This window comes from Haemaphysalis longicornis, unplaced genomic scaffold (genome assembly GCF_048455015.1).
Source record: "Haemaphysalis longicornis isolate Haplotype H1 unplaced genomic scaffold, Haemaphysalis longicornis Haplotype H1 scaffold_5, whole genome shotgun sequence".
NCBI classification, from domain to species: Eukaryota; Metazoa; Arthropoda; class Arachnida; order Ixodida; family Ixodidae; genus Haemaphysalis; species Haemaphysalis longicornis.
In genome coordinates, this window is record NW_027526385.1 from 194,822,914 (window position 1) to 194,836,389 (window position 13,476).

Consider the following 13,476-nt stretch of genomic DNA (forward strand, 5'->3'; position numbering starts at 1 on the left):
CAGGTACTCCCATTGAAGATGAACTGTTGCCCGCGAAGACTAACAGCTGTATTTTAATCCCTGTTTTAGTCCGTTTTGCCTAAGAGTGTAACACTTCTCAAGAACGTCCCCACGAAGTGGCATCCTCAGGTCCGCACCAGAAGTCATTTAAAAATTGCGCCAAACGCGCCCCCATGTGGCCGCCGCCTAGTGACTGCAAGTTTCGTGTGGGGCACAGTGGCATTTATATTGTTATTTTTTGTTTAAAAACACGGGACAACGTTTATTTTTATAATTTCTTACAAATATAACGCATCGGACTTCAATTTTTCTGTAGTTTATTGTATGCCACGATGGCGCTGCGTTAGTTGAAAGAGCATTGAACATGCATTTAGAAACGGTTGTTTGCGTAAGGTTGGTCGCCTATTATTCGGTTTGCGCGAGCGTAATTGTTTCCTTTTTGAACATACAGTTGAACACGGATATATCGAACACGGATATATCGAATTATTGTCTATATCGAACAGTGCAAACATCCCCTTGAAAATCCCATGCAAAAGTATAGGGCTGTTGTGCGCGTGTATCGAACTCCTGATCACGGGCAAATTCCATATATCGAATTCCGCGCCGAAAGTGCCCCTGAAAGTTTACTTCCTCTGATGGGGTGGAGTTGATGATAATGTTGACTCATCGCAGGAGCTGCCTGGCTTAGTGAGACAGAGGCGGCGTCCGCGGCATTATGTCGCTTCGATGGCCTTCAACAGCTGTTTTCACGCTAGCACGAGGGGCAGCTCCATGATAGCTAGAACGCGGATAGTGGTTGGGGCGAAAGGACATAAAGGAGCAAACGAAATTGACCGGAGGCACTCTTTTTCTGTGATTGAGCTTTTTGGGGGCTCGTGCAGGGGCACCGATGCGGCGTTGTATGTTTGGTTTGTCCAAGGCATTCATTTCGGAGCAACGAAGGCGGGAATTCGTCGGGCGCAGGCTGCTGAAAAGATGTTGGTTGAAAAGGCGCTCGGAATTCCTCGCAGTAGTTTTGAGGGCGATGCACGCATCAACGTTGACGTAAAGGCGAATGCAGCACAACCCGCCCTGGCTATTCCGGAGCGTGTCGGGTGCAAAGGGACTTCGTTGACGCCTCCAGATGGGGGAGGTGTTCGGTTAGGATACTGAAGATAACGGCACTCAGTGCCTGACAACGTTCCCAACCGCCTACTGCAGCCGAGGTTTCGTCAGCGTTATTCGCCTCTGTTGTGGAACAGTGTACAGCGTTGATTTTCTCATTTGTGCGTGTTTGTAATCTTGAAGACAATTTGGCAACCTTTACGACGCAGAAGAAAAAACAAGCGAAGCTCAAAGGCATTTCAATTATAAATAAAGTGCGGTGGTCATTATCCTGCGGTTCGGAGTTTCCATGATTTGAGGGTTAAAACGGTAAACTACCGTTTTCCACGACTTCAGCAAACTCTCAGTGATGTGCGGATTTGTCAGATAATCTTCAGATAGGCGTATTTTATTTATCGAATTATCGATATATCGAATTTTTTCGCGATCCCCATGGAGTTCGATATATCCGTGTGCGACTGTATTTGAGCGATCTGTTAAGCGTGGAGTCCAATGTGCTAGTAGCATTGTCTCGCTTTTCTCAGAATCCGCTCATGAAGCGACAATTTGAATAAAATGAACGAGAACTTTGAAGTGCGGTTTCTCAAAACACAATTTAAACTGAGTAAAGGAACAATGTCTATTCAAATATTTGAGTTCCCTAAACCATTTTTGTGAGATTTTATCACTGATATATACACATTCTGAACCAGAATAAGCATGTACTCACCAAATTATCTTTTTTTCGTTCACTCTTTTTTTCTCTCTCAATATATACATTCTGAACCAGAATAAGCATGTTCTCACCAAAATATCTTTTTTTCGTTCACTCTTTTTTTCTCTCTCAAAAATGAATAAAATTTCTGTTTGTGCATTGCACATGTTTTTTTTTTTAAATCAACAGTTATGGCCACCATTATTAATTTGGTTCAGATGAAAGCCTGAGACATGTAGCACATGCGGAAAATGTTTCGGCCCCGTGCCAGTAAAAACATTTCAGAAAAGGTTCCTTAAGCTGACAAAAAAAGGTAAAAAGCTGGGGATTCCTGTTGTAAGAACTATTGCATATTTGTTCATAAAATTTTTCACACGGGTATTAGACACCTAAAATACATACCCGCGAAGATTTCAGGTCGATTGCTGAAAAATCAGTGAAGTTTGCCGGAGACCTAGTTGGATACCACTATCCATCCCCCCTTCAAGCTTTTTGTCAAGATAACACCGGGACGTCCTTAAACTCAACCACAATATGCATCTTGGGGCACACTTTTTGCGGCGCGTTGAATTTAGAGCAGACTGCCGCGACGGGAACATTGTGACAAGTCTCAACTGAGGGTACGTTCCATTCCCAACGTTGGCACCACCATCATCATCCCCATCACTGGCACGCGCTGCCGTTCCGAACATTGCCTGTCCAACCACTAAATGCCAGGGATTAGCGCAGTCTAGGCTGTGGAACGAAGCAAAGCTTCACCGAATTATTTCCCCGCATACCTGAGAGGCCTCCCCTCTCACTTTGTTTAGAATACCGCGCCACAACGCCCTCTAACCCTGTCCCCACCGGATGGCATCGTCGAAAGCAGCAGCCACCACCGAGGTGCAGCGCTGGAGTACAAGCCGTTGCTTCACTACAGCATCTCCCTGGCGAGTGGCGGCGATGTCCCTCTGGGACCCCTCCCTCTCTCTGCTCTGGCTCCTGTTCACCCAGGAGCAGCGGCGGCCCGGCCCACAGGCAGAGCTGACCGTCGCGTAGCGTCTGAAGATCCCGTGCCCAGCCAGAACAGCCAGATACGGAGGCTCGACAGCGTGTCGCTGAAGAGACCCTCGATAGCGATGCCCGAGTGCTGCAAGCAAGATGAACCGCCCGCGCAGGTAAGAAGCGCAATTTTTCTAGGGTAAGTGGACAGCGGGGTCGTCCAAACACCGGATTGGAGTTACTTAGTGCGTTATTTTACGAACCAAGCTGACATCATGATTCTTCTTCAAAGCATTTCGCTCTTGCGCCCACACGGTGGGGTGGGGCGGGGAGTGTTCAGAAAGGTGCGAGGGGGGCTGGTGGTCTAACTCTCGGAATCAAGCAAAGAAAATGGCCGCACATGTGCTCGCATCACAGCAGATGTCATCGAAAGATGACATCTGCCTCTCATTCGCCCACTTCGCGGTCGAAACAGTGGAGGTCTGCTGAAGGCTATGTCGCCGCGTTTACACTTCAGGAGCGCCATCTGTTAGGACTGACGATACTTGGCGCACAAGCCACGAGCACAAGACTAGGGAGTGAGCCTTTCTCGCATATTGTGGTTAAGACGTTGTTTGCACGGCGTATTTTTTCATCCGCAAAATTTGAGCACACACCCTGTTCTCATTAAAAATAACTGCAAGTAGAAGTTTTGCATATTGTTTGTATGAGTTGTCTAATGTTTTTAAATGCAGAGCATTTCTTTAACTCATGATGTCACCCGGCGTTGGCGTGCCTCGGCGTCCGCAACAGCCGTTCCAGGTGCGCCCTCTCCCCACTCCTCCTCTCCCGCATCACGCTACCCTCCTCGCTCTCAACAACAGTTCCGCACCCCTCCCTACACTATATAAAAAAATAATACTTACCGGCGCCCTGGTTTCGATCCCACGACCCTGCGGGCGGAACGCAAGGTACATGGTGCTCTACCCACTGCGGCACAAAGCCGACACAGAATGGAAAGCTACGAACGCGCCTTATATCCTTGACTCATTCAACTACGTCAAGCTGCTGATACAACGCATTCACTACCTGTGGGCGGAACGTGAGGTACATGGTGCTCTTCCCACTGCGCCACAAAACCGACACAGAATGAAAGGCTACGAACGCGCCTTATATCCTTGACTCATTCAAACTTGATGATTGATTGATTGATTGATTGATTGATTGATTGATTGATTGATTGATTGATTGATTGATTGATTGATTGATTGATTGATTGATTGATTCTAGGGTTTAACGCGCCGACGCAACGGAGGCGATGAGGCGCGCCGTAGTGGAGGGCTCCGAATTAATTTTGACCACCTGGGGATCTTTATCGTGCGCCGAAATCTCGTACACACGGGCGTTTTTGCTTTTCGCCTCCATCAGAAAAGCAGCCGCCGCGGCCGGGAATCGAACCCGCGACCGACTCGTTCAAACTACGTCAAGAAGCTGCTGATGCAACGCATTCACTGCCACCAACTCCCCACACACTAAACGTTAACGCAATACACCCACCCCCTATGCGACGCATTTACTCGAGTCCCCCTCGCGGGGAGATGGGCCCTTTTTTTTTTGCTGAATGATGTTGATAAATATATGAGATGATTTATATTTAGTGGATTGAAACGTTTCACCTATATGAACGTCTCGTTCGAGAATTAACTTTGCCCGTGTGACTGTGCATATCTGCCGAAGGGCGCGTAGGGTGTCGCGTGCTTGTCCGATGCCTATAGGACAAAACTGCAGCAATTATAGTTTTATTTTGCTAAATGAGGAGAATGTAAATATCTAATTAGAAACATCTGTGTTTTGTTTTGCTGTAATCGAGACTTCTGCCGGGCATAACGCTAGGCAGAGTGTTCTCCAAGTCCAATTGAAAGACCTTCGTACTGTAGAACCATTTTCCGTGGTGTTTTAATATCATCGCCGCAGTGTCCACTGCGTTAGCCGTGCTGAGCGTGAAGGTTTCGTTTGTGAACAACCGCTACAATCAACTGTGGTGTTTTGTTTCGTTTCAGGTACACGTGGATATGGGAGCATCATACGTCGATGTGCAAACGCAGCTGGTGCCTCGATCGAGTACACCCGCACTATCGAAAATGTGGCGGAACTATCCAAGATTTATTTTTTCCACCTTCTCGATAATAAACTCGAGAAGAAAGTTAAACTATTGAACCAGTTGCACTATTTTAGCGCTGTTACTCAGGGAATATACTGCACATAAAGAAGTGGTCAGGGAATCTTCCCCGCAGCTTCAGAGATGTGATTATCCACGCGAACGTACGAAGGAGCAGTTAAGAGCGATATCACTCGCGATTTTTAGTGGGACGGGAGGGGGGGGGGGGTGCGATTGCTGCTGTTGCTGCTGTCTGGCCGGGGGCGTGGCTAAGTTTTATCTTAAACTAGATAAGGCAGGCCTCCCGCATCGGGCTCACAGAGCAAAAAAGGTCCTCCCGGGTGGGGCCACCGCCTGGTTAAGTTACACTATATAACGCTGGGTTTCCAGCCCAGCTCCCGTGGTGTTGGTCAGAGAAGTGACTGGAGGGGAAGGAAGGGTTCGCCTGGATGAGCCCGCTCATGCGGGTAGACGTTCTCTATGCTTCGAGCTGATGGCGTCTCCGACGTGGGGATTGAGGCAATTAACGTCTCTTGTTAATTACGTCTCGCAATTCTCTACGTGCTTGCCAAATCTCATAATTCATAAAACTGGCTGCCAGGGTAAGTAAAATAACTCCAATAACTGCCACGGTCAGTACAATAAGGTGTCGCGTTTTTTTGCTGTGGCAAAAAAAATCGACGCCCAAGTTTATATTTCAACCCCCGTATCCCGCGATCGGAGATTCGCGTTACATCGGTTTCTACATAGGCGTTGGGTCCTCAAATTTTGGTTGACGTTCACGGGATGTTTTAGAGTAGTGCTATTTTCATCCCTTATCTTATACTATGGCATGTTCTAATAATCTTTTTATGCCTTACATTCTACATCTGCTTCGTTTTTGCGGTGTGCATCGGTATCGTTAGTATTACTGTGCCCTCAATGTATAATTCGGATCATTCCTGCTCTTTCCATTCGTGTCTTGTATATTATTAATTATGCTATCAGTATAGGTCTCGCTTGGTACCACATGGGTTGCCTTTTTTGCAGAACTGCCTACTGTTTTGGTTTAAAGATACCGACGGTAGCTTTGTTGATGGCGCAATCCCTTCTTTTCGTTATTTTGTTTCCGCAGAGTGTAGTGATGGCTTTGTGGATGTTGATCCTATCTGTGCATATGTGTATTTTCTCGCATTCTTTTTTTTTTTGTTCTGCCCGCTCCTGTTAAGGCACAATTTGAAATAAAATAAATAAATAAAATAGTCGCCATTGCTCTTAAGAAAAACTAATAAAACAGCTCCGAGGTACATAACGCCATGCTGGCCAAGTATATATGCTATAGAAATAAGGGTTACTAGCTTACCTTGGGGCACAAAATAGATATGCGTCGCAGCAGTTCGGACGGTTCTAAAGCAAACATCACAAGTATTCTGATATTTTGCGTACCCATGCCGTAGGGCCGTATATTAAGTAGACGCACCTTTTTCTAATTGGTAAGGTTAAGCCTAAATGAACTCTGTGACAAGGATGCGAAGGTACCCTATTTACAAAAATCAAAGCGTGAACTGTATCTGAGAGAGAGAGAGAGAGAGAGAGAGAGAGAGAGAGAGAGAGAGAGAGAGAGAGAGAGAGAGAGAGAGAGAGAGAGAGAGAGAAGTGAACTTTATTGAAATCTCCGGCGGAGGTAGCAGGGTGCCACGCAGGGCCCTCTTGCTACCTGACTATGTGGGGGCAGTCATCAAGTCGTGTCCCGTCGCTTACGTCGGGGAATCCAACGCTCTCCGCGAGGCTTCAGCCCCTGGATCGCGTCGGATGCATCCCTGCGCGTTTGGCGAGCGAGAGCTGCCTCGATCCGCTGGACCGCCTGTAGCTGTTGCACTGAGTCCTGTGCTAACACGGCTCTAGCAATGTCCTTCGGCAGCCTGCCTGGGTAGGCAGCCGCCTCTTCTGGATTTAGTTCACAATTCCACAACACGTGAGTCGGCGTAGCAGTAGCACTCTTACAAACACTGCTCTTTTCGCTGTCGTAGACGTCGGGGCACATGTAGCGCGCGAGCGCCGGCGTGAGCACCGAGTTCGTTTGCAACTGCCTATAGAGCACCGCCTGTTCCCGCGAGAGCAGCGGGTGCGGGCCCGGCATAGAGCGGCGTTCGCTCCGATACCAGTCCAATACATCCGCGTAGCTCGTTACGGGCTCGGCGTCTTCATCGTCGCAGCTGTTGTCTTCGCTGTCGCTGGCGTCGTTCGCAGCAGCTTGCTCCTCCGCAGAGACGAGGGACGGTGCTGCCACCACGCGGCGAGTGAGTCCTCGCGCGGCGGCGTCCGCCGTCTCGTTGCGGTTGGGGGAGCTCCCGCAACTGTAGCCTTGGTGCGCCGGGAACCAGCGGAGATGAGTCCGCAGTCTCTCGTCGCACTGTCTGACACCGCACTTCACAACGCGCACTGCATTAGCACACACACTGTTCTTGCTGTAGTTCCGAATCGCTGTGCGGGAGTCGCTCAGGATCGTCGTGCACTTGTCGTCGGTGAGAGCCAGCGCGATGGCTGTCTCCTCCGCTTGATGCGCCCGCTGCACGCGAACGCTGCAGGCAAGGTGCAGGGTCGTGTGGTTCCAGCAAAACTGCCTGCGTTCAGCAGGAATATTACGACGAACTAGAACTGCTGTTGTAAGGTTGCCATTACCCTGAAATGCCTTATAGCCAGGGAGCTTAACTAATGAGGCTATCTCGTGAAACGCGATTACCGTAGGTGGGTTTTCCGTTGCCTGGTTAGAAGGTGCAGTGCTGCTCGCTTTTGCCAATACCTCCGGCTATTCCACTGGCAGACCCGAATCGGCCGCGGGTCTTTCTTATTACCTGGGGATATCATAATTAAAGACGGGGGCCTGATTAGGATTGCAAAGGGTATTATTTTGTCCATTTGCTCTCGAACGCTGTTGCGCAATTCTAAGCGTAAGGCCTCTACGTTAGCATGGACATTGGATATGCCTACTTGCAGGACTTGGGGTACATTCGAGCATTCGGCTTCTTGCTACGTATGCGCCTGCTTACGGGAGACCTCAACCTCGGTAATCTGGTTTCAGACTTGTTGGTCTGGTGTAAGGGAAGATTCAGAGGACGCCAAGTCGTCTGAGACCGCCTTGCGCTTAGGGGGAGGAGGGATGGTAGAAGTGGGGATTTCTTTCCTAGGGGATAATAGCGATTTGAGAGCTTGATTTGCCTGCCGCAAAACCGCATTCTCTTGGAGGAAGAGGCAGATTTCAGCCCGGATAGCACTGAGTTGCCGAAGGATATCCAGTGAGGGACTAAGGGGAGGGGAGAGGGATTGATGGACGAGCAGTGGTCCATGGTGGCGTCCTGTCCACGTGGAGGCGAGTGCTTATGCTTGGCATGAAGTCCTTGTGGTTGGCCGGCTGGTGCCTTGATCCCTTGGTGTCCGGAGGACCCGGTTTGCAGCAGTGGTGTGAACTCTTGTCTATTGGTTGTCCTTGGGCAGATTAGGATAGAGCACCCGTTGTGACGATTTCGGCGTATGTAGGTGCCCGCCGTCGTGGTTGAGATCGACGTGGGCAGTCAGCCGATTTGGTGATGTGGGAGCCTTCACAGACGATACATCCTGGGGAACAGTCATGGGGTTCGGTCAGTAGCGGTCCCAGAGATCGGTTTTGGGGGGGGCGATTCTTTTTTTTTTTGGGGGGGGGGGGGCGAGGCGAATAAAGAATCGCTCCCCTCCTTGCGCCAATTCTGCTGAAGTGGTGATAACCATGGAGTCGTGTGCGCGTATGCTGTGCAACCCGCTGGGATTTAACTTAGCGCAAATGGAATGCTTAAAAAAACTAAAAATAAAAAACTGAGGACCTCTTTGGGGGGGGGCGACCACCCCCTTCGCCCCCCCCCCCCTTGGGACCGCCACTGGGTTCGGTGGGGTTAGCATCGCCGCAACGGGGGCAGCGAGCGGGAGGTGACTTGAGAATTGGGGCACACATCTTGTCCGTGTCCCGTGGACCAGCAGACATGGCACGCTTCTGTCTTGCGGCGAAACAGCTTGAATCGTTAGAACGAAGACCGATACTGAATCCAAAAGGGGACTTTCTGACCATCAAACATGATCTTGGCCGTGTTTGATGAGTTCAGTACCTTAGCGTCCAGAATGCGGAGGCCCCGATTGTAGCTACTTATTCTGTCGAACACTTGCTCAGGCGTGTCGCCTTATGGGATATTAAATATGACCCCAACTACGTTGTTTGGCGGAACTGCTACGTGGTCAGAGACCTCGTATTGCTTCCCGCGGACTGTCAAGGAGGTCATACTTGCGCCGATGGGGTCCTAATGGCGAGGTAGTTAGCTGTTCGCTGCAATCGAACTTTGTTTTCATGATTCGGTGCAACGAGAACTTGGACGTGTATATCGTCAACGAGCGTCCTGGGGTAGTGACGCAAGCGCCAGACCTCCTCGGGGATGTAGGACAGTTTTGATATCTGTTGCCGGGAGTGGTGTCACCGGCGGTGTCCGCTGAGCCGCACGCTTCCGGCTGGATTGCTTCTTGGAGTCTAGTTGGGGCGGACTCGCTGCTCCGTTGCATGAGCAGCCGCTCATAGGACATGCTGCCGGTGTCTGATGGTTACCCAGCCTGGTGGTGGTGGTGGTGGCCCATGAAGTGGCGCATACCCACTAAGGGGGTTGGCCAAAAAGATTATTTTTCAATAAAAAGAACCAGATAAGGCAGAATAGTACAGTCGAAGAAAGAGTTTAGTAAGTAGATTGAAGAGAGAAATAGAAAAAGAAAGCGGAACGAGAGAGCCTGTCTTTCGAATTCGGCGGGGTCCATTTCTTCCTCTTCCACGGTGACTGCGCATCACGCGATGGCGGTGCACGCGCCACAGCTGCCGCTGCACGAGCGCAGCTGCGGAGGCGGCGATTGGGTAAGCGAGGGTGCTAGGCCTGATCAGGCCTAGCAAAGCCGACGGCGTGGTGTTGACTTTGGGTACTCCGAACTAACCTTCTGGTGGTTCGATTACGGAGATGGCGTTGTCCAGGTGATCCACTTGACTTCGCGGTTACCGTGGTACCCCTCTCGATGGCGTGGATAGCGATTACCCAGAGTAAATTGGGGCGAAACTCGGAGCCGATGCGGGGGGCTTCTGCATCTCGCGGCCCCTCTTGGAAAACTAGCAATATAAGCATGGGGCCATTTTACCAGAAACTAGTCGTGTGCAGCACCAGAGCTGCTCCCTTTAAAGACATTGTTTCAATTCGTTCGAGCTATGCACTCTCGAAATCTATTTAGAGTACGGGAATAGACATCCCGGAAAGAGCGGGTTACGTCCGGAATTTCGTCAGCAATAGCATGGCGTCTCACAGACAGAAACACAAGAAGGTGGTTGGTCACTGAGAGGAAACTTAATAACCCCAGATCTTATATAAGTTTCCCCATTGTTTGTAATGAAGATGTCTAAGAGAGCATCTGAAGTAGCGTTGAGTCGTGTAGCGGACCTTATAGTGTTGCGACAGGTGTGAATATTCACCAAGGTTTCAAATCGTGCGTTAACTCTGCTATAGACGAGGCTTTTGATTGGAAAACGTTTATTGAGCATAAAAGTGGGGGCTTTCTTAGTCCAGATAGCCGCGAGCTGAAGCAGCTGCTTGGGCGCAAGCGATGAGGCGTTCTTGGTCCTCGCACTGTGAGCTGGCCAGCTCGCGCTCCCACTGCTAAGGGGATGGGAAAGGGAGGGGGATTGGCGCTTAGGGGCATTCCAGGCCAGGTGGTAGGTAGTATTTGGGACGGAGCAAGAGGGGCAGTTGTAGGGGTAAGTGAAGAGAGATATGTAGTGGAGTATCGGGGTGTTGTAGAATGTGTTGGTCTTCCGTCGACGTCATATGCGACCCGCCTGTGTGCTGAGGTAAGGGTGAGGAGGAGGAAAGTAATAATATAGTCACCACCCATGATTATGCCATATCCGCCGTTCATTAATAAATTCTAAGAACGAACCCGGAAAGGAAACAAACTTTGAAATTATGCTCCAAGGCGGATGGCAAAAAAACACCAAACACTTGCGTGCCACAGTGCAGTCCAAACATTTAATAATGGGGTGTTATACAACGAAAAATGGAGAGCAGTTCACATTTCATAAGTCTGGAAAGCAACATCGACACGCCACCTCCTCGTCCAGAATTTCGGTTAAGATTGTAAAACTAATATCCAAACATTTTAAAAACGTCAGCTTCAGAAGTAAACCACATTTCAGAGAAGATCATAACAGGAAAGTGCAATTGAGAACAGCAAGAAGTATTCAAGATCATTATATTTATTTTTGCCTGACCTAAGATTGAAGTGAGCGCAGTAACAATGTTGCTGATTATTAAACACGACACAGCAATCAAGTTCCTACAAATCTGCTTGATTATTTCTAACAAAAGCCAGGGGGGGGAATTAAAAAAGAGAGAGGAACTACAGCGGTGCAAGCGCGCTAGGCAGCATTGAGCTATTCAAGGTGTATTTCGTTGCGCACGACAATTACGGGATCGCATACAGCCCTTTTGACAGGGATATTGTTGTTGATGTGCGAGGAAAAGCGATAGCCATTTACCTCTCCTCATTCTCGCGTGCATGAAACGGTTTTGTTTTTTCATGTTCTCTGTGATAGAAATGGAAGATTTCAGCTCTCGCAAACGCATCTCGAAGCGATTGCCGCTAGAAGCGAACTATGATTTCGGCTTCAGACCCCAGTCTCGAGAAAAGCCTATGTACAGCGTCTACTTCATTTCCAGAGAGCGGTGACAGATTTACGGTTGTCGCTACTTTAGATGCACAATAGTGCATCTGAAGTAGGCAGTAGTGACGGGCTGCGCCTAAAGCGACCTAAACGTATGAAACCAGCCTTATTTACCCGCCCTTTTTAAGAAAACTGCACGTAGCATTGATTTGATACAACTAGAGAGAGACAGGGAATGAAGATTTATCTGAGAAAACAATGGTGGTTAAGCCGTAACTCCCTGGGCGACTTGGTGTCACGTCAGTTACCGTTGGGCCTTGGCTGCAGTACTGTCACACGTGACCTCAAAGACTTGGTCAGCGTGGTCAGAGCTCGCCAGCTTGTCAACACTCCACAGGAAATGGGTTTTGGTAGGTGGCGGAAGATGAGAGGAGTTGGCAAGACGACACCTTGTGTTAGATAGTACTAACACGGGGGCAGAAGTGACAGGTGAGGAGGTTATGTTAAGTGAAGCAGTTTGGAGGATACGTGCGTTGTAGTATGTGTTCTGAAACATCACCACATGATTATGTCCTCCTGGATTAGAGATGGTGGGGTTGAGGCCGGGATTGCGAATGTTATCACAGGGGTGCAAAATACTTTGTCAAGACGATGCAACATCAAGAGGTGAATGACACTGGGGTGGGGGGTTCTGTCTTTGAGCGAAATGCCCTTTGTGGAACGGTGCATCAAGTGTCGTGAGCCACCTTATTTCCTTCGAGGGACCAGTGGGCTGGGGTTCAATTGTTGCAGAGAATGGGGGGTTAAGTGATGTGAGTATCCGTAGGGCGGGAAGTGAGGTGTGATCCCGCAGAATAATGTGGCTATCTTGCTGAGTATCTGTAATAAATGTATTTGGACCTGTGGTATATAAGGTTTGAATAGCGTGGTGATGGCGGTGAGGTCTGTTCCTTACGAGCTTAAGACCGTGAACTTAGCGTTCGGTAACCGGTGGTATCCAAGCAGTAGTTGTCTTGCTGGGAATGGAACTTTCGGTGATGTTTAACTCGGGCAAGAACATGCTTACAATAAAATTAATGGTCATGCTCAGAACGTTCTAAGAATGTGGAGGCGAAAGCCTATAGCACCTTCTTTTGATGTGCTCTTGTAATTTCTGCTGAAACCTAAGGCCGCACCCATCACCACTTCACCAGTCCCACTGGATAACAGACTCCGCCACTTGTACCGCCCATGAGCCAAGGTCGTGGGCATCCTGTTTGCCACCGCCGGTACGTTCTCCTCTTAACAAGGATTGTATTGTTCGTGCGAAAGCGGCCTATTCTAATTGCGACACAACCATCCTCCTTCCCTCCTCCTCCCCCCTTCAGCTTCCCTTTCCATGCATGCGATGCTCCTCTCGTCCTCTCCGGGCCACGGAACTTCATGTTTTTTGGACAACCGCTTTTCCGAACGTAACATTCCGCGTGCTTGAAGTAGAAGTTTAAGGCGTTCGTCCTGAAAGCCAAATTAATTCACCAACTGCTAAAGCTAACATTGTTGGGATCGTGTCCAGGATATCAGTGTCACATCGAGCGACTTTAGGTGGAGGCCGCGGAGGCAGAACGGCGGGACCAGGAAAATAACGGGCTGTGTTCAAAGCAAAACACGCATTAGTACAGAACCTGCCGGCTTGTTCTTTAAAAATGACTGTCGCAAGAAAATACTGTGCCATTCTGCCGTGTTTGCAACGGCCATTCTCACACGTGGGTATGTTCCGTTTCAAACGCTGACACCCCCCCCCCCCTCATCATCACCAACCTGAGCGTGCTTTGGCGTTCCGAACCTTGCTTGTCCAATTATTGAATGCCAGCCATTCTTTTTGTCCCG

General features: G+C 49.3%; 1 pseudogene; it reads left to right on the forward strand.

The window, feature by feature from the left end:
* The first annotated feature begins 332 nt into the window (after positions 1-332).
* LOC144140062 (uncharacterized) overlaps positions 333-13,476 on the forward strand; it is a 30,150-nt pseudogene continuing 17,006 nt past the window's right edge.